The 22,644-nt window shown below is 44.1% G+C and overlaps 1 protein-coding gene across 1 annotated transcript in view; it reads left to right on the forward strand.

The window, feature by feature from the left end:
- The window catches only part of SNRPB2 (small nuclear ribonucleoprotein polypeptide B2), a 536,801-nt gene that overhangs the window by 426,400 nt on the left and 87,757 nt on the right, over nucleotides 1–22,644 (forward strand). The window lies entirely within an intron of this gene.

Consider the following 22,644-nt stretch of genomic DNA (forward strand, 5'->3'; position numbering starts at 1 on the left):
GAGTTTTGCTGTTACCCCAGCATAGGCCCTTGGCTATACCCCTGTTCTGGATGTTGTGGAAGATGTGTTTGCAGAGGCTTCACTTAATCCTGATTCTCTGCCTCCTGCTCCTGTTAAACCGGATAGGTATTACAGGGTGCCTGAGGCTCATAAATATCTTTATAAGAGTCCTAGGGCGGACCCAGAAACTATTAGTCAGGGACCTAAGGGTGTCAAGGCCTCTGTTGTAAAAATCCGGTTCCTCTAGATAAAGAAGCCAGAGCTTTGGATAGATGGGGAAAGAAGGTCTATACATCTTCTACCTTAGCTATGAGGGCTTTGAATTGCCAGTTTCATATGTTGAAATATCAAAACTTTCTTCTTTCTCAATTGAAGTCTAAGGTGGATGCTCTGGCGGAAGGCATTGAGTGTAAAGAGTTGCAAGATTTGGTGCATGTCTCTGAACAAGTGGGTAAGCATTCATTACAGTGTGGTTTTGATGCTGTGCAGGCCTCGTCTAGGGTGGCTGCCACTGGCTCAGTTCTTCGCAGGCATGCCTGGTTAAAGGATCAGAATTTATCTGACCATGTTAAGACAAGGATTTTGGATGCTCCTTTGCAGTCTGATGTGTTGTTTGGTTCACCTGTGGAATCAGTCTTAAAGAAAATGGAAGACAAGGCTAAGTCTATGCAGGCTGTTAAGGATTTTTGCAAGTTCAGCCTCAAGTTTAGTAGGAATTGGCCTGCTAAGGGGTGGGCGTATCCTTCTTATGATTCTCAGTCTAGGGGTAGATCTAGGCGTGGTAGGGGCAGAGCTCAGAGTTCTTTCAGGCCTAGAACAGGGAGTTCACCTGCACAATCTTCGGGTGAGGGCAGGGGCCAGTCCTTTCGTAAACAGGCCCAATGACCTACCTTTTCAGCTGCCAGATCCTTCTTGCCTGGCAGCACCTTTGGGAGGAAGGTTAGCACTCTTCAAGGAAAATTGGATGTTGATTACCCAAGACAAATGGGTATTGGATATCATACACCAGGGTTACAAGTTTTATTTCCATACCTTGCCTCCTTTCAAAGGCATGCCGGACGTTCCTCCTCAGCAAAGACTAGAGGCTCGCAAGCAAATTTCTTTACTACTTCAAATAGGGGCCATACAATCGGTTCCTCTGCCAGAAGTGGGCCTAGGATTTTATTCTCGCCTGTTTCTAGTACCAAAGAATGTTACACGTGGAGACCAATTTTGGATTTATCCATCCTCAACACATATCTGGACATTCCCAAGTTCAAAATGTTAATGTTACAACAGCTTTTACCTCTGCTGGGCAAAGATCACTGGATGGTGACTCTGGATCTCAAAGAGGCTTACCTTCATGTTCCTATCAGGCCCAGTTGCAGGAAGTATCTGCGTTTCCGGGCTGGGACTTCACATTATCAGTTCTCTGCATTGCCCTTTGGCTTATCTACTGCACCCAGAGTGTTCACGAAGGTTCTGGCTCCAGTGGTAGCTTTCTTCAGGCTAAGAGGAATACAGATCTATCCTTATTTGGACGATTGCCTGATACTGGCCCAAGAAAGGACGAACTTCTTCATCATTTACAGTATGTGATGGCAGTGTTAAGATGCCTGGGGTATTCTGTGAGCGAAATAAAGTCCAGTCTAGTACCCTCTCAGGACATGTGCTTTCTGGGTGTGAGACTGAATACAGCATCCCAGATGGCCTTTTGACCCCGGACAAACAAAAGAATCTTTCTCTTTACTTCCACCAGTTGTCTCATCAGTCCAGGCTGACTGCAAGGACAGTCCTTCAAGCCTTGGGGTTCATGGCATCTTGTATTCTGGTACTTCCCAATGCCAAACTGCATATGAGGAAGCTACAATGGTATCTCAAGAATGTATGGACACAGCACTGCCAAGATTTGGACACTGTCATTCAAATAATACCTTGCATTCAAAAGGAATTTTTGTGGTGGGCTCAGGAATGTCACCTAAACAAGGGACTCTCTGTGACCCGGCCAGAGGCGAGTCAGATTTTAACAACAGATGCCTCAGACAAAGCTTGGGGAGCTCATCTGAATGGAAAATGGATACAAGACACGTGGCCTGCCAGACTTCAACATCTACATATCAACTTGAAGGAGATGTTAGCAGTCCAATTTGCATTGATAGCTTTCAAGGATTTACTTCTCCCAGGGCAGGTGTTGATTCAAACAGACAACACAACTGTCATGTGGTACATCAACAAGCAAGGGGGAACGCATTCTTATCCTCTATGCAGACAAGCAATGATTTTGTGGGAGACTGCTCTCAGTTTACAGCTAAATCTTCAGGCAAGGTTTCTGCCAGGAGCACAGAACTCCTTAGCAGATGTGTTGAGCAGACAAATTATGGATCCCCACGTGGAAATTGGATCCTCATGTATTCCAGAGGTTGACAGTGTTATGGGGAACTCCAGACATAGATCTGTTCGCTTCTCCACTAAATTACCAGCTGCCAAAGTTTTGCACAAAAGGTTTCATCCCTCAGCTTGGAAAGTGGATGCTCTCTCATTCAATTGGAGCAATCTTCACGTGTATGCCTTTCCACCTCTGCCTCTCCTCCCAAAGGTACTGCTGAAGGTCAGACAGGACAAGCCAAACATGATTTTAATAGCTCCAGATTGGCCTCGACAGCACTGGTACCCATTACTGAGAAGTCTGGTACAGGAGCCTCCATGGCCTTTGCCTTGATTCCTCACCTGCTGTCTCAGGAGAACGGTCATTTACTCAATGTCAAACTTCATTCTCTACATCTGACAGCCTGGCATATTCTGGTTTAAACCCTGGAGGGTCTCAGCTTCCACAACAAGTTTTGAATGTTATTTTGGAGGCCAGAAGGCCTAGTACAAGGAAAGTTTACGCAGATAAATGGAGGAGATTTTTATTTTGGAGTACAGCAAAGGACTTTGATGTTTCTAAACCTAATTTAAGTGTGGCGCTTCAATACCTTACTGAGTTATTGGACAAAGGTTTGTCCTTCTCCTCTATAAAGGTTCATGCTGCAGCAATCTCTGCTCACTATGACTGTGACCCACCATTATTTTCTCAGCCTTTGTTTAAGCAATTCCTTAGAGGGCAAAGAATATAAGACCCCGAGCTCCTACTCCTGCTTGGGATCTCAATTTTGTGTTGGAGAAACTCACTCTACAACCTTTTGAGCCTGCAGCATCGGCAGAGTTGAAATATTTATCTTGGAAGACTGCTTTTGTTGGCCATTACCTCTGCGAGAAGGGTTTCTGAATTACAGGCCCTTATGGCAGTTGAGCCTTTCTTAATTTTCCACAAGGATAGGGTGTCTTTGCGTACTAACCCTTCTTTTATGCCTAAAGTGGTTTCTAGTGTGGCTTTAAACCAAACTATTCATTTGCCTACTTTTATGCAAACCCCAAAATAAAGGGGAAAAGATTTTGCACACTTTGGATATTCACAGACAGTTGCGATATTATTTGAGCAGAACTAAAGGGTTCAGGCAGTCTCAGCAGTTGTTTGTTTCTTTTGCTTTGGGTTCTCAGGGCAAACCTGTTTCAAAACAAACTATTTCTAAGTGGATTGGTTTTGTATTGCTTTCTGTTATTCCCATCATGGTAAGGAGATTCCAGCTGGGATTAGGCCTCATTCCACTAGGGCTACTGCCACTTCTACAGCTTTTAAGGGGTGGCTACTAAAGATATTTTGGAAGCAGCTACTTGGAGTTCAGTGCATACTTTCTCTAAGCATTACCACCTTCCACTTTACTCTAAATCTAGGGCTGGATTTGCAACTGCAATTTTACAAGGCATGTTGGCAGCTCCTAATGCTTTATAGTTTTGCCATCCTCCCTTACCTCTGCTTTGGGATTCTACCCATATGTAAGGACTGCAGCAATGTGAGATGAAGAACATAGTACAGTTTTGTACCTACCATAAATGTAGATGTTCAAGATCCACATTGCTGCAGTCCCTCCCTCCTTCCCTCTGTTGTTGAAGGTGGTGGTGTGGTTTGTGTTGTACATATTGTAAATATGGTTAGTGCAGGTGGTTGGTTGGGTTTTGCTGGTTTTGGCTTTGGCCTGTCTTGTTAGGGCCTTCTGACATCTGGGGCAAGAAAAGACTGAGGAAATGACGTCGGTCATGCGCTTTTGTACCCTGACGTCCTGATGTCAGTTTTAAGCGCCTTGACCGACGTCAGCCTAATACTTTGGTATTCGGGCCGACCGAGGACAGCGGACTACCCATATGTAAGGACTGCAGCAATGTGGATCTTCGAACATCTACATTTATGGTAGGTACAAAACTGTACTTTCTTCAGCTTCTGATATCCCAAATAAACAATCCAGTGAAACAAAATATTTATTAACCAAACGAACGTTCAAAACAAATGGAGTACACAATAAAATAACAGATGAGCGCTTTCAGCTATTCAGCCTTCTTCAGATCATAAAACTTATTCTGATTCAACATTTAAAAAGGAAAACTTGGCCAATCATTTCTTCGTTTCTCACATGCTAATTAACTGATGTCCAGTGGTTGTAGCTAAAATACCAGCTACCTATAGGTAGGAAAACAAGATGAAGAACCAATCAAAATATCAGAAAATGCTCCGTTAATAACATTCATAGACAATGAGGCAGCAGAATGATAAAAACATCATTGGTTCACAAGAGCTATGGAGTAGGATAACTAACCAATAGCACTATCTACTCACAAAATGTATAACCAGTCAAATAATGATGCTGTATACCTATCAATGTGAACACACCACTTCAAATAAAACGTACGCCGATTGCAAAACTATTCTCCCCAACCTAGTACTAACAAAATTCATGGCAGTTATCATACATCGTGGCGGACCTATGACGCCAACTCCCCAAGGACGATCCAATCGATTGTGTGACATAATCGCTCCTTAAACACCACATCCAAATTCCTTTAGTTAAAATGTGTATTCCTTTGGTTAAAATACGCAGTTATCACAGGAATTCATGGCAGTTATCATACAAAGAGGCAAACCTATGGCGCCAACTCCCCAAGGACGATCTAATCGATTGTGTGACACAATCGCTCCTTGAACACCACATACAAATTCCTTTAGTTAAAATATGCAGGTATCACAGGAATAACAATTCTATAAATATTCATGACCATAACTCTTTTCTAATTTACAAAGGTAAAAAGTGTATATCAAACGGACAATGTATAAATCACATAATCGCTGAAGCAGCGATTCTACAAATGCTAACGGCCATAGTATTGTGATCCAGAAAGACATTGGTTCACGAAGGCTATTGAAGTGTTGTGTTCACATTGATAGGTATACAGCATCATTATTTGACTGGTTATACGTATTGTGAGGAGATAGTGCTATTGGTTAGTTATCCTACTCAATAGCTCTTGTGAACCAATGATGTTTTTATCATTCTGCTGCCTCATTGGCTATGAATTTTATCAACGGAGCATTTTCTGATATTTCGATTGGTTCTTCATCTTGTTCTCCTACCTATAGGTAACTGCTATTTTAGCCACAGCCATTGGACATCAGTTAATTAGCATGTGAGAAAGGAAGAAATGATTGGCCAAGTTTTCCTTTTTAAATGTTAAATCAGAATAAGTTTTATGATCTGAAGAAGGCTGAATAGCCGAAAGTGCTCATCTGTTGTTATTTTATTGTGTACTCCATTTGTTTTGAATGTTCGTTTGGTTAATAAATATTTTGTTTCACTGGATTGTTTATTTGGGATATCAGAAGCTGAAGAACTGTATCGCTGTCGTGGTGGTGCTTTGAAGTCTTTTTTTTTCTCTGTGGTTGGTAACTCTAGACTTAAGAGGCTTACCTGCATATCCCAATCAGGAACTCTTGCAGAAGATACCTCCGCTTCAAAGCAGGCTACTTGCTTTACCAGTTTTCTGCATTGCCCTTTGGCTTATCTACTGTGCCCAGGGTCTTCACAAAGTGCCTGGCTCCAGTAATTGCATTTTGCAGGCAAAGAAATATTAAAATATATCCATACCTGGACAATTGTCTAATTCAGGCAGAAAACAAGGGCATTCTTCTAAAACATCTGGCGTTTGTAAAAAGGATTCTAACTTGTCTAGGGTATACCATAAACGAAAGAAATCACAACTGGTGCCCTCTCAAAAATTACATTTCTGGGTGCAAGTTTGAATACAACTGCCCAGATGGCTTACCTAATGCCAGAAAAGCAAATTCATTTGGTAACTTACTTCAAACAGGTGGCCACAAAAACCATGCTATCTGCAAGACAAATTCTGCAAGCCTTGGGGTTTATGGCTTCCTGCATTCTTCTAATTCCACATGCAAGACTGCATATGAAGAAACTTCAGTGGTACTTAATAAGTTTATGGAGTCAACATTGTCACAGCCTGGAAACAATGATTCCTATCATACCTTGTCTGCAACCAGAGTTCCTATTGTGGGCAGAGGCCTGCCACCAAAACAAGAGACTGCCAATGTGAAGTTGTTAAATCTCGCCGTTTATTCTCACTGATGGGGTTCGGAGCTGATCCTCTGCTCCAACACGGCCTATAGTAAAGCTCAAAGTTTGCCAGTAGCTCAAGACCAAGCCCCTTATTCCATGATGCACTGCTGGAATTACCTCAGATCTAGTTTGCCGTGGCACAGATCTCGATGTTCCAGATAGCTCGGACCATTATTTTTGATAGATTCTTCTATTTGCAAGTTTAAAAACTTTTTTTTTGTGTGTGTGTGTGTGTGTGTGTGTGTATACATATATATATATATATATATATATATATATATATATATATATATATACATATATATATATATTTAATCTATAGAGTTTTAGACTTAGACTTAGTTTTAGATTAGTGCCCTGTGTTGGCTTCTGTTTTCTATAGTGTTGGGCCTAAGAGTTGGCCTTGTATTTAACCTTAGGTGTACTTTGGTAGATAATTCTTACTGTGTTGTTTAATTCTTTAAAATTGTTTAATCTGATATAGAAATGTCTGATGAGAAAGAGAATCCTCAGCCAAAATCTGGCTTCAAGAAATGTCCGGATTGTGGACAAAAAAATGTCACTGATGGGCATGTTCAATGTGTTTATTGTCTGGGGGATAAACACCTCCAAGACTCTTACAGTATATGTCACCCTTTCTCCTCCAGGGTAATTTTGGAGAGAAGGAGAAAATTAGTAGATGGGTTTACTTCAGCACCCTTTCTCCGAAGCGCTGGGTGACCAGGATTGTGCTAGTAGATCCTCAAAATCTTCCAAATCCTCAGGCGACTTGAAAGCATCCAAAAAGTCTAATAAAATAGAGTGTGTAGGGTCATCGGTTCCACTGTCCTCGGATCCGAGTGTCCCTTCTCTTCTGAGCCAGCTCACAGTTTTGGAGCCGGTCTCTGAGATTCCCTCATCTCCTCTGCTCCAATCAGCACCTTCAGTGCACTCCTCGAAGTCTTCTGTCAGCCTCTCAGATATGGATATAGACTGGCTATTGCAGAAGTTTCTACGGGCACCAGGCCTTGCTAAATTGTTGTCGTCCCTGACGCCTTCGGAGCCGAAGACCGTTAACCCAGACTTGACTACTACTCCAAGCCGTACTGGACTTTCTTAGCCGAAGGAGCCCGACCTGATAGTTGTTGAACCTCTGGAGCCGAGACCTGAACCTCTGGAGCCGAGACCTGCACCGGTGTTATTGGTTCCATCTACTCGGGCATCCTCGGTGCCAACTGGGGACTCTAGGAGCTGACACTGTCTTGTCGGGTCCAGGGAGGATAGTCGTACAGATTTGTCGGTGCTGACTCTTCCTCTTGGGGCTTTGGCTCGGATGAGCTCAGCTCCTAACTTGGGCTCGGAGCCCATGGCCTCAGTGCGGGAGGATCAGACTGTCCCTTCGGAGCAGTCTACCCTTCTCGTCGAAGCCATGTTGCGTTCAGTGCTATGAGGAGTGTCCTGTCTCCAAAGACATCATCAGCATCAGGTCTGGCTTCCTCCTCCCCTCAAGCGTCTGTGTCCGCTCCTGCTTCTACCGGTCCACCCAAGCGTAGAGACCCTGAGTCTCAAGTAGCCCCACAGGGCGCCCCCTGCTTTTCTGAAACCTCCCCAGTTCCCCCCACTGAGGAGGTACCCAGGAAGAAACTGTGCAAGAGGAGGCACTTGGACTCCCCACAGGAGTTTTTGACATCTGACACTGACTTGGATGAGTCAGAAGGGTCCCCTCGATCCCCCTCTGAGGATATCTCCTTTGATGAGATATTAGAGATTCTTAATCAGAGGGGAGGTTGGCAGTCCAAAAGCCCTACTGAAGACGAGTCATTGCTCTTGAAGGCTTTTGGGTCTCAACCTTCCACTTCTTGGGTGTCTCCGCCTTACGATGAGCTCATGGAGCTGATCTCTCATAAGGCGTGGGAGTTTTTGGAGGCCATGGAACCTGTCCCTCGGAAGCCAAATAAGTTCATCTGTGATCCAGTGGACAAAGCCTTTTTGATTAAGGGAGTGCCTGTTGATGCCATGGTGGTGGCTGCAGCCACCAAATAGGAAACGTCTGGGACGTCCTCATCTGTCCATCCTCCTAACAGAGATTCTAGGATCATGGATAGATATGGGAAGCACATGTTTTGTTCAGTGACTTTCTCCCTTCAATCACTGAACTATTTAACCCATTTTACAAGACTATAAAGAGATCTCCTGAAAGAGCTAGGAGATGCTTTCCAGGGTACAGTAGCTGCAGGGGTTGCCGACAAAGTTAGCACACAACTCGCTACCCTAAACTCGATTGTGAACTCATCCATGTGCCTCATATCTTATGCAGCTGATGGTTCGAGTAGAGCCACTAGTTCAGGCATTGCTCTGCATAGACAAGCCTGGATGCATCGCTATTCCTTTGCTGAGCCGTTCAAGTCTTCCTTTATCAACACCACATTTGATGGCTCATCCCTGTTTGGGCTCAAAGTGAAGGAAACTAACCAGTTGTGAGCAGGAAGGCAAGACTCTATCTGCGGTTGGAGTCCATTTTTCTACCTTTACTTGGCCCTCTCCCAAGGGTCCTAAGGGCGGAAAAATGTGGTTCCAAAAAGCACAGGGAGCCTTTCAGGACACACGTGGAGAAACCCCATCTAGAGGCAGAGGGAGGGGGTTATAATGGAAGACACCACCCGCGCGGCAGGGGGGGGGTCTGCAACAGCAGGGTGACAGAGGCCTTTTCTCTGGTCAGCCCTACCAGCGCTCCTGAAAGGAGACCTAGCTTGTCCGGCTTTGGAGGCAGTCGGGGGTCGCTTATCTTTGTACCCAGAAGCCTGGCTAAACATAACTTCCGATACCTGGGGGTACAAAGTATAATTTCCAGAGGGTATTTCACACCGTTCTCTTCCCCTCCCACTCCTGTAAACAGAATCCCAGATGGTTCCACCCAGTCTCAGGGAACAAGCAGCCATAGAGGTCCGCAGGTTGCTAGAAAAAAAGAGTCATCCAGCCAGTCCCAGCAGACCAAGTTGGATTTGGAACTTACTCAAGATTCTTTTTGGTTCCAAAGAGAACGGGGGACTGGAGACCTATCTTGGACCTCAGCAGACTCAACCAATTTGTAAAAAAAGAGAAGTTCTGAATGGTCACGCTTCAGGCCATTTTTCCCTTTCTAGGGAAAAGCGATTGGATGTGCTCCATTGATCTCAAGGATGCTTACTACCACATAAAGATGGACAGACGCTCCAGAGGTCACCTGCGTTTCCGGCTGGGAGCCAATCACTTCCAGTTTTGAGCCCTGCCCTTTGGTATCACTACAGCCCCCAGAATGTTCACCAAATGCATGGCAGTGGTCACGGCTCACCTGAGGTGTCTAGGATTCCAGGTAATTCCATATCTAGACAATTGGCTCCTCACCGCTACCACCAGGCCTCAATTGATTCAGGCAACACAATCTACTCTGACACTCTGCCACCACTTAGGTATTACAGTCAACTTTGAAAAGTCTGCCTTGTTGCCATCGCAGCATACCGTCTTTATAGGAGCAGAGTTAGATACCTCAACCACCACTCTACGCCTTCCAATCGAAAGAGTCTTACTTCTTCGCCAACACTTCAACTCATTGGTTATCAAAGAACAAAGCTATAGCCGCAGAGGACATGAAGGTACTAGGTTTGATGGCAGCAGAAATTCTAGCCATTCCACTCGTAAGGATGCATATGCGAATTCTTCAATGGCTCCTATTTGCCCAATGGTCTTACCAGAAGTTACCAATGATTTTTAAGGAAGGAGCAGCAGCTGCCACAGTTCGGGTTCAGTTAGCCGCCATATCAGATTTCCACCTTGGATTCGATGGGTTAAATGTTATGGCCCATAAGTTATCTAAGGTTTTTCTTAAAGGTGTTTTTGACATGAGACCTTCTGTCAAAATCCCTTATTCTCCCTGGAATTTGAATTTTATGCTGTCTCAAATAATTCTTCCCCCCTTCGAACCAGCATCATCTTGTGATCACAAATTTTATCCTGGAAAACTATTTTTCTAGTGGCCATTACTTCTGCCCGCAGAGTGTCAGAACTTCAAGCATTATCTATCCGACCTCCTTACATGATTTTCCATGCTGATAGAGTATCTCTCAAAACAACCCCCTCCTTTTTGCCTAAAGTTTGTTAGTCCAGCATCAATCAGGTCATTGAATTGCCAGTCTTTTTTTCCCAACCATTCCAACAAATTGGAGTACATGCTGCACAAATTTGACATACATAGACAGTTCAGATTTTATTTTGATAGAACTAAGGATGTTAGAAAATCAGATCAACTCTTCGTATCCTTTTCGGAGGCCAGAAAAGGTAGACCAGTGGCTAAGACAACCCTTTCAAAATGGGTATTGGATTGTATCTCATTTGTCCATGCAAATGCTAACATACCTTTACCACACAAAGCAAAGGCTCATTCAACCAGAGCCATTTCTACGTCTTCTGCTTTTCAAGCTTAATTGCCCCCTTGACAACATCTGTGCTGCAGCCACTTGGTCTAAGCCTCATACCTTTATCACTCATTACACAGTAGATAAGGCTTCCAGGGGCAGGTCTTCTTTTGGTTCCACGTTCCTGAAAAATGTACTCCTGTGAGCCACCCAGGATTGCTGGTGCTAGTGACACTATCCATCAGTGAGAATAAATGGCGAGGTTTAACAACTTCACATAAAGAAGTTATGTACACACCATAACATTCCATGTGAGTTATTTATCTCGCCTTTATTCTCACGTCCCTCCCTCCACCCCCCTCCTGGCTGACAGTTAAACCTAGAGGCTAGTATCATCCTGGTTGTTCAATATTTCTTCTTCCTTCTTGGGGAGTGCTCCCCTTAACAGGGGTATATATACACGGAGCAAACAAAATCTGAGGTAATTCCAACAGTGCATCATGAGATAAGGGGCTTAGTCTCGAGCTACTGGCAAACCTTGAGCTTTGCTATAGGCCGTGTTGGAGCCGAGGATTGGCTCTGAACCCCATCAGTGAGAATAAACGGCAAGATTTAACAATTTCACATTGGCAGTGGCAGGCCTCTGCCCACCATAAGAACTCTGGTTGCAGACAAGGTATGATAGGAATCATTGTTTCCAGGCTGTGACAAAGGCGAGATAAACAACTCACATGGAACGTTATGGTGAGTACATAACTTCTTTTTCACTCCACTTCCTGCTGCCCAAACCCTAAGTACAGACGCTTCAGACTGTGCTTGGGGGGCTCATCTAGCAGGGAAGTGCATTCAGGGCAAATGGAACCCAAATCAAATGCACCTTCATATCAATCAAAAAGAGATGCTAGCTGTACAGAATGCACTGGCAGCCTTCAAGGACTACCTTCTTCCAGGACAATTGATGATAAAGACAACACCACGGTTATGTGGTGCATAAACAAGCAGGGGGGATACACACTCCTACCCCCTTTGCAGACTAGCCATGGCATTGTGGAACATGGCCTTTACCTATCAAATACAACTACAAGCTCAATTCCTGCCAGGAAAACTGAATACTCTGGCAGACGAACTAAGCAGAAATGTCATGGACCCACATGAATGGAAACTGGAATTGCGTATTTTCAACATGTTGACACACAAATGGGGGAGTCCAGACATAGATCTTTTTGCTTCACCCCAGAACTATCAGTTGGACAAATTCTGCACAAGAACTTATCACAAAAAAGCCTGGGAAATTGATGCTGTACCATTCAGCTGGAAAAACCTATCAGTCTATGCTTTTCCCCCTCTGCCTCTGCTCTCCAAAGTTCTACTAAAAGTCAAACAGGACAAACCAAAAATTGTTTTGATTGCTCCAGACTGACCTCGCCAACACTGGTACCCACTCCTGCGCAATGTGTCACACCTTCCTCCATGGCACCTGCCTCAGACACCTTACTTACTGTCTCAGCAGAACAACCAAATTCTGCACACTCAGCTCCAAACTTTGAATCTTGCAGCGTGGCTAATCACCTAAATTCACCCTGGGCATCTCTCAGCAAACCTGTGATGGATGTCATTTTGGAGGCAAGAAGGCTTAGTACTAGAAAATCTTATGCTGACAAATGGAAACAATTCTGTGCCTGGAATCAATCAGAAGGGATAAGCACAGCAGTGCCCACTATTCCTCCGATTTTACAATACTTAACTGCAATGCTTCACAAGGGCCTGTCCTTTTCCTCCATAAAAATTCATGCCTCAGCCATTTCAGCTCATTACAACACAGAACCTCCCCTCTTCTCTCATCCTCTGCTAAAGCAGTATCTCAGAGGGGCCAAAAACTTAATACCACCCAGGAGAGCTCCTACCCCTGCCTGGGACCTCAATTTTATATTGGAAAAACTCACTCTTCCTCCTTTCGAGCCAGCTGCTACTGCAAATTTAAAATTTCTCTCCTGGAAAACAGCTTTCCTTTTAGCAGTCACTTCAGCTAGAAGGATTTCCAAATTACAGGCTCTTATGGCAGTGGAGCCTTTCATTATTTTCCCTGCAGACAGGGTGTCTCTCAGGACCAATCCATCTTTCATGCCTAAGGTGGTATCCAGTGTGGCTCTTAATCAGACCATTCATTTGCCAACTTTCTTTACCAATCCACAAAACAGGGGGGAACGTATTCTGCATTCATTGGATGTACACAGACAACTTAGATTTTACTTAAACAGGACAAAATCTCTAAGAAAATCTGAACTACCAGTGGCATTTGCTGCAGGGGCAGAGGGAAAGGCTATTTCTAAGCAGACTATTTCCAAATGGGTAAGCCATTGTATTAATTTCTTCTATATGCACCATGGTAAAACTGTTCCCCAGGGGGATCAGATCTCATTCCACCAGGGCTGCATCTACTTCTACAGCCTTTCTCAGAGGTGTTCCTTCCAGAGACATTCTAGAAGCTGCTACCTGGAGCTCAGTTCATATGTTCACCAAACATCATTTGCCTTTCCTCTCTAAATCCGGAGCTGGCTTTGTCACTGCTGTCCTGCATTCCCGTATAGCTGGTCCTAATGCTGTATAAATCCATCCTTCCAACCACAGCTTTGGGAATCTACCCAAATGTAATGACTGCAACAGTGAAACACGAAAAATATAATACAGTTTTGTACACTTACCATAAATGTAGATGTTGGAGTGTAGTCACTGTTGCAGTCTTGGTTACCCTCCCTCCAACCCCATTTTTTTCACTTACTATACCTCTACTTTCATTTACTATGCTTAAAAGCATTTTTTGTGTATTTGCTTTTGTTTGGAGGTATATTTTTGTGTTTTTAATTACTTAAATATTTGGCTCCCCATTTGGGGGGCACCTGACATCTGGGGCAAGAAAAACTGATGTAATGGCGTCGGCTGCATGTTTATACCCCTGACGACCTGAGGTCATGGAAGAAGGGACAGCAACCGACGCAGGACCCAAGACTTTGTTAATCAGGCCGACTGAGAGCAACCTGATAGCAGATTACCCAAATGTAATGACTGCAACAGTAAATACACTCGAAGATCTACATTTATGGTAACTGTACACAACTGTACTTTTTCTATCAACAAGTACCTTCCAACACCCCTTCCAGATGCATACAAAATCAGTGCATATTCAGATATGCACAACAATATCACATTAAGTGCATAACACAGAAGCAGTGTCATTCATTGTAAACATTTGATTCCTAATTGTAATGGAAACATGTTATGTAGTCCTATCTCGCCTCCATTATTACGTGTGAGAATGGGGTTCGGAGCTGATCCTCGGCTCCGACTCGCCGCTTAGAAAGCCTGAAAACTTCTGATTGGCTCGTGGCTAATGGGTATCCCATGGTGCATGCGTACATTCCCCAGATCTCGTTTGCCACATCTTCAGTCAGAAGCTGCTTTTGGTTGGCCATGGCTAAGTGATTTAGTTCTTTATTATTACTACTTATTAAGAGTTTTTTTGCTTCGTGTGAAGTGTTATTCTAATTGCTGACAGTTTTATTGTGATACTGATTGTGTCTTTAACCGGATTTGACTTACTACTGTTGGGAAAAAAAAAATTATTGGGCTTGTTGGACTTTTCTGTGTAGTTCCCGTGAGTGTGTGCTTTTAGGCTAGACTGTTTAACTTAGAGGTGCTAGTTAGTTCCCTTTTTTTCCTTTTTGCACTAGGGTCGTTTAAGTTATAGAACCTATTAAAACCACTTTTATTTTTTGTTGTGAGTGTTAGAGCTAGATCTGTTTAAGTTAGAGGATCTAGTTCCTCTCTTGTGTGAGTGTGTTGGTTTTTCTCTACTGCCATTATGTCCAAAGAACATAAAGAGCATAAACAGTCAGGGTTTAAAAAGTGTACTAAATGTTCACAAAAAATGTCCATCACTGATGGACAATAGCGTCTGTGTGTACTGTTTAGGGGCCATACATCTTCAAGAAACTTGTCTCTTTTGTCATTCCTGTAGCCCTAGAGTGCTCCAGGAATGGAAAAATAAGCTGATCCTAAAAGGCATGTTAAAACCTTCCTTCGAGAAAGACCTAGCCAGTTCTTCCTCTTCTGCTAGGTCGCAGTCTTCTAGAAAGGATAAGGGCCAGACATCTAAAGGCCTTCTCCAATCTCAACTTCTGTCTCTGAACCTCCACAGAAGTTACCAAAATCCGAGTTGGCCTCTGTCTCTTCAGCTCCACTGTCTTCGGAGCCGATTGAGATTCTGGACACGGATCTTGTAGTATCGGCACCAAGTGCTTCGGTGCCGATTACTAGCAGTCCTCTTCAGAGTCAGTCTACAGACATTCCACTGGTCTCCCCTACTCTAAAATTGCCTATATTGCAGAGAGTAAGGTCACCAACACTGTTCTCCAGATCCTTCAGAAGCTTATCTAAAGAAGACATAGAGAGTGGTGCTCAGACCCTTTAAGTCCGTCGGGCTTGCCGAACTTTTTATCGGCTCTGACCCTTTCGGTCTCGGAGCCGACTCCTGCTACTGATCCTGCTCTTTTTCCTCCTCCATCCCAGATTGGGCCTTTGCAGCCAATGTCGGTACCAACTATAGTGGTGTCCTTGGCTCCAGCACCCCGTGTGGTTGTCTCTGAGCCGAGCTCCGCTCCGACACTATCGGCGCTATCCGAAGTGTCTAGGGTCTGAATGTCTTCGGTCAGCCCCAAGGGGAACACTTGGAACCGAACCTCTACGGTGCCGAGTCTTCCACTTGGTGTGCGGCCCGAGTGAGCTTGGACCCTACATCGTTCTCGGAGTCAATTCCTTTGGAGCCATCAGCACCTATGCTCTCTTCAGAGCCGGGCCGTCTTTCAGAGCTGGAGGAATCGGTCTTCGTGAGGATGAAGAGCATGTTGGGTAGTTCATCCGTACCACGTAAGAGTACCGATGCTGTACTCTCTCAAGCACCGACTACGGTCTCAGCATCTTCTCTCCCCCGGGATGGTAGAGACCCACAGCCTCAGGACCCTTACTTGGGTGGCCCCCGATCTTCTGAGACCTCCCCAGAAGACCCCGCTGATAAGCCTCCTCGGAAGAGATCATGTAAGAGGAAGCATGTAGACTCCCCTGATGAGTCTGTCACATCTGACAGTGACCTCGATGAGTCGGAGGGGTCCCCTAAGTCGTCCTCTGAAGATGTCTCCTTTGCAGACATTTTGGAGATCCTCAGGCAGAGAGGCGGCTAGCCCACCGTTACCCCATCCGATGAGGAGTCTGTGTACCTGAAGGCTTTCGGGTCACAACCCTCAGCTTTATGGGTGTCTCCTCCATTTGATGAATTACTGGATCTTGTGAGCCAGAAAGCATGGCAGACTTCTGATGCCATGGAACCGGTCCCCAGGAGGCCGAATAAATTTCTTTCCACCCCTAAAGACAAAGAATTTTTATCCAAAGGTTTACCTGTTGATGCCATGGTGATGGCGGTGGTGGCCACTAAGAAGGAGCTAGCAGAGACTTCTTCATCTATCCATCCACCTAATAAGGAATCCCGAACAATGGATAGGTACTGGAAGCGTATCTTCTCTTCAGTGGCTTTTACACTGCGATTGTTGAACTATCACATTTTACGAGACTTCAGAGAGATCTCCTAAAGGAGTTAGGAAATACTCTTCAGGGTTCCTCTACTGAAGCAGTCCCATCTACAGTGTCAGCATAGTTAGCTACTGTCACATCTATTGTTAACTCCTCCATGCGGCTGATTTCGTATGCAGCTGATGGTGCGAGTAGGGCGGCGGTTTCAGGAGTCTCCTTAAGGAGACATTCCTGGATGCGTCTATGCAACTTTGCTGAGCCTTTCAAGTCTACATTCACCAATGCTCCCATGGACGGATCCTCTCTTTTTGGACCCAAGGTAAAAGATACCCTCACCAGGTGTGAACAGGAAGGAAAGACTCTCTCTGCCATGGGAGTCCATTTTACCATTCCTTCTAGACCTTACCCTAAAGATCAGAAGAGTGGCAAAATGGGGTTCAAGAAATCACAGAGACCTTTCCAGGACACACAGGGTGATTCCTCCTTCAGAGACAGGGGAGGAGGAAACAGTGGTAGATGTCGCCGTAGAGGCAGGGGAGGCCCACAAAATCAGGGAGGTCGCGATTCCTTTCATGACCGTCCCTATCAGCGTTCCTGATGTCAAACCCAACTGTGCGTTTCTGGAGCCGGTCGGGGGTTGCCTGTCCTTGTACCCAGAAGCCTGGCTAAATCCCACTCGAGACAAGTGGGTACATGACATTATCACCAAAGATTACTCTATACCCTTTTCCCTTCCACCACTCCCTCCCAAAAGGATCCCAGATGTACCACCCAATCACAGGGATCAAGCGGCTATAGAGATAAAAAATCTGCTGTTAAAAAGAGTCATCCAAAAGGTCCCAGCAGACCAGACAGGATTCGGAACATACTCCAGGTTCTTTTTATTTCCAAAAAGAACAGGAGACTGGAGACCCATCCTGGACCTCAGCAGGTTAAATAAGTATGTAAAGAAGTCCAAGTTCCGAATGGTCACTCTACAATCCATACTCCCTCTGTTAGGGAGAGAACTGGATGTGCTCACTAGATCTCCAGGATGCCTACTACCACATAATGATGGACAAAGCATCAAGGAGCTATCTACGCTTCTGGCTGGGAGCCAATCATTACTAGTTTCAGGCGCTGCCCTTTGGTCTCACCACAGCCCCCGGGTGTTCACCAAGTGCATGGCAGTAGTCACAGCTCATTTGAGGCGTCAGGGAATCCAAGTCTTTCCATACCTGGATGATTGGCTCCTGACTGCCACCACCAGGCATCGTCTAGTTCAGTTGAGAGATTCCACAATCAAGATCTGTTCCCAGTTGGGGATCTCGATAAACTGGGAAAAATCCTCTACTTTGCCCACTCGGTGTATAACTTTTATAGGAGCAGACATAGACACGGTAGCTATGACAGCCAGACTACCTACAGACAGAATACGGAATCTTGTGCAACAAATTTACAGGATACTTCCCCTCAAAGCGAAGGTGGTGTTGCAGCTTCTCGGAACTATGGTGTCGACCATAACCTGGGTAACTTTAGCAAGACTACATATGGGAATACTCCAATGGCTTCTGTTATCCCAGTAGTCTTTTCAGCAGTTGCCTCTACATCATCAGATTCTGATTACAGATTCTTGCAAAAAGGACCTACGTTGGTGGATTCAACCAGGTCATCTTACCACAGGGACTCACTTTGTACCGCACCAACCCGTTGCCACTGTAACCACAGATGCCTTTCAGATAGGGTGGGGGGGCATTATCTTGGCAGGGACTGTCCAAGCGACATGGCAAGATCAGGAGACCCATCTGCATATCAATGTCCTAGAGATGAGGGTGGTACTTCTAGCGTTGCAAGCACTGCCTGGTAACTAAACAAACAAAAGGGGGCCAGATCATACCCCTTATATTGAGAGGCCCTGTGAGTTTGGAATTGGGCGATTTCTTCCCAACGCTTTCTCATTGCAGCGCACATCCCGGGGACTTCCAATGTGATAGCAACAATCTAAGCAGGGCAATATTGTTACCTCACGAATGGTCCTTGAACCAGAAAATAGCCAGTATGATCTTCCATAAGTGGGGGCAACCCTGCTGTGACCTCTTTTTCAGCCCCATCAACACCAAATGCAGCAGCTTTTTCTCTCTCATCCCCCCTCCGGGAGAGTCTCCAAGAGATGCACGCGTCCACGATTGGCCCCTGGGACTCCTTTATGCTTTTCCTCCTTTTCCACTCATCCCCAAGGTCATACAGAAAGCAATGTTGTTGGGAAGCAAGATGATTCTCATCACTCCTTACTGGCCTCGTCAGATTTGGTTCCCTTTCATCGGGCCTCACCAATTAGACTATCCATGGAGTCTGGACCCAGTGCCAGACCTCCTGACACACGTCAGGTTCTCTTCATCCCAATCTCCACACTCTCAAACTGACAGCATGGCTGCTCCAGTTCTGTCACTAGTCAGGCTTCATGATCTGTCTCCAGCTGTAACTCATATTATTACCTCTTCTCACAAGCCTTTGACTAGAAAATTGTATCACAGTAAATGGAATTGATTTTCTATATGGGCGCACAACAGAGAAGTCGATCCATTTACAGCTCCCATTACTATTGTTCTAGAGTTCCTTTCAGAACTCTTTCACCAGGGTTCAGCAGCTGCTACACTCCAAGTTCAGCTAGCAGCAATATCTAATTTTCTTCCGGGGATTAATGATTCCAGTCTTATGTCTCACAATCTGTGCAAATCCTTTCTTATGAGTTCCATGATGTTAAGACCTCCTGTGCAAGACCCCATTCCTCCTTGGGATCTGAATCTAGTCCTGTCTAGACTTACTCTGCCACCTTTTCAACCAGCCCATAGTTGTCAGTTGAAATTCCTGCCTTGGAAGACTCTTTTTTTGGTAGCAATAACCTCAGCCAGGCGAGTTTCTGAATTACAGGCCCTATCAGTTAAACCTCTATAGTTAATTTTTCACAAAGACAGGGTTTCTCTCTGGACCAATCCTTCCTTTATTCCTAAAGTCTGTTCTCAATTTCACTTAAACCAAACAGTTGAATTGCCAGTGTTCTTCCCTAATCACTCCAATAAAGCAGAGTATACATTCCACCAATTGGATGTGTGTAGGCAACTGAGTTTCTATATCCACAGGACCAAAGGATTTAGAAAATCAGAACAGCTGTCCGTTCCTTTTGCTGAGGCGAGAATGGGCTTGCCAGTTTCCAAGGTCACACTACTGGATCTCTAGTTGTATTAACTTTATTTACAGTTCTCAGGGAAAGGAGTTACCTTTTAAGGTTAAAGCGCATTCTACCAGGTCCTTTTCTACTTCTGCTGCTTTCCAAGCCAGGACACCTATTGATAATATATGTGCAGCAGCAACATGGGCTACCCCTCATACTTTCATTTCCCATTATAAATTGGATTTAACTTTCAGGGGTAGAGCCTCGTTTGGTTCCACGGTACTCAGGAGTATTTTCCATTCAAGATGCTAGAGACGCTGTCCCACACGTAATAATGGAGGCGAGATAGGACTACATAACATAAAGAAGTCATGTACTCACCATAACATTCCGTGTATGTAGTCCATCTCGCCGAACATTATTATGAACCCGCCCACCGGCCCCCTTCCTGGAGGATCTGGACACGGTTTTTCCTTTTCTACAGTGGTTTATACCACAAGGGTGCCTTTATTACAGTTTATTCTTCCGGACCTTTGTCCTTTTTCCTGATTTATCCTGATAGACTAGTAGCAAACAAGATCTGGGGAATGTGCGCCTACACCATGGGATACCTATTAGCCACGAGCCAATCAGAAGTTTTCAGGCTTTCTAAGTGGCTGAGTTGGAGCCGAGGATCGGCTCCGAACCCCATTCCCACACTTAATAATGTTCGGCAAGATGGACTACATACATGGAACATTATGGTGAGTACATAACTTCTTTTTTTTTTTTTTTACACCCAAGGACAGGCTAAGCAATAACAGAAAACCTGGTCCAGTGAACAGTACTACAGTGCTTATCAAAAAAAGTCAGAAACTTGCCCAAGTGAAGCACAGTCTCAAAAGATGTGCCATTGAAAGTTTCAGCACCAAAATGAGCGAAAGTCTTTAGTGTCTTGCACAGCACTATAAACCAACTTAATAACACGTTCCTTCATAAAGCACCTGTCAGGTGACTTGTCAGAATACAAAGGTGTAACTTAACCAAATTGTTCTGTTTGTACCGTGGTATTGACATTGGAGCTACAGAAACAGCTGCATCTTATGAAGATGTCTGTGCTATAGTCTGATAAAGCAGCTGTGGCTCAAAGATGATAGCAGCAAGTTCCAAAGCAGCAGTGTCCTCTCCATGAGCAGTGGTAGTGTGACCAGAAATGGGTGCGACAGAAACCACTGGTGTTTGAAGCTCTTATTAAAGTAGATACAAACACAAACAAATGCGCACACATTCCAACAAACTATGATCAACATAGAACCATTTATGAACCAAGTATCACTTTGTCACACGTCAATCAATTTGCCCAGTGATTTCCCCAGGGCTACATGGGGAGCATCAGGAATATAAACAAGTTTCAATCATTTTTTTAAAAAAATTGCTATAAATGCATGCATATCAAGGGCATCCAATTCAGAATATGTAGAGTATATGTCGCCAGTCGTACTAGTATTCAGCAATTGCCCTTCCCCAGACTCTACCATGGGAATCAGGCTACTCATTGTGTGACAAACTGGAAGTGAATAGGGCACTTTAGTTGGTGTCATGGCAAAATGTTCCCACTGTGTGTAAATTACTTGTTGGGGTCTCCCATCCCCCTGAAAACCAGATAGCTGATTAAGTGGGACCCACCTACTCAATTGAAAGGAAAGATAAAACTAAGTTGGAGGGTGCTTGGATCAGGGGATACTCCAGGAAGAAGGATCATTAAGAAGAATGAAATAAAATGAAGATCCCACCATAGCAGTCTTTTCACTACAGTGCCAGCAGTCACTATGTTATTGGTTAAATATAACCAAGCTTATGTGATAAAAAGGATCCTGTATCTTATGTATGGCTGAATAAATATCTTTGCCTTGTGGCCTGGATCCCATTTAACAACTGTTAAATATTTTTTTCATACCAGTGGTGTGACTTCCATTTTGATTGTTTTTTTTACAGTAACTATGAGTAATAATATTGACAGCTCTTTATTTGGACACTGCTGACATTGTTCATTTGCTGCGCATAAGGATTTTAACTAGTTTCCTCCTTTTTGTTTCATGTACACAGTATTAAAGTGGAAGTTTACATTCACTGTTTTTTGTCTAATGTAAACTTCTATCTTGAATGTGTTAAGAGTTTAGGCTCATAGGTGAGTAGTAGGCAGTCAATCTGTAGACCATTTCAAGCCTAGCAAAAAAAAATATTCAAATAGTCTTAAGGACAAGACAAATAGACCGGGAGAGATTTTAATGCTGCCCATCCATTTATCTAGGTTTACCTTGATGGTGGCAAGGGAGCTACTCTGCTTAACATGTAGCAGAAGTTTGTTCTAGAGGTGAGGGATACATCAGGATATGCTTCTATCACACAAACATGTCTCTTATTTATCTGCTGATGAAGGTTTAGTTCCTAGTGTTTGATGAACCATTAATTATGTGAAGGAATAGGAAATCAAATAGGGTTGGATCTTTCATGGAACAAAAGAATAGACATAGATCTCCACAGAGGAGTCTGTAAGAGACTGATTAGAGAGACAAGGTTGCCAGTCTGTCCTGATAATTAAGATCTTTGAGGTCAGTGATCTTTTTTTAAGTCATGAATTTCTAAGATTTCTCAAGTTGTGTGGTATGTTTAGATAAGTACATGCCACAAGGTGCATTGTATTCAGTAATGGGTCTGGTAAGATATGAGTAAAAGGGAATTAAGACTTCTTTGGATCTAGTGGAGATGCCTTTGGAAATTAGATGGGCCAGATAAAAGGCTTTCTGAACTGTTGCGGAGACATAAATGGGTCTACTGATAAGAAACTCTCAACAAGAGTAGACAGATCCCCTTACAGTAGTGTCTGATTATAGGGTTGCATCTCCTATACTGTATGTGAAATTGTTTTGCTAACCAAAATTAACTGTGCTACATTTTTTTAGATTTCATTTGAAACCTTTGCCATTGCACTAGTTGTTAACATGGTCTAAGCCATGTTGGAGCAACTGTGAGTCAGTTGAAGCTGAAATTAACAACACACAATTTACAGTCATCTGCAAAC

The sequence above is a fragment of the Protopterus annectens genome, chromosome 1.part2, assembly GCF_019279795.1.
Source record: "Protopterus annectens isolate FY-2018-M chromosome 1.part2, PAN1.0, whole genome shotgun sequence".
Taxonomy (NCBI): domain Eukaryota; kingdom Metazoa; phylum Chordata; order Ceratodontiformes; family Protopteridae; genus Protopterus; species Protopterus annectens.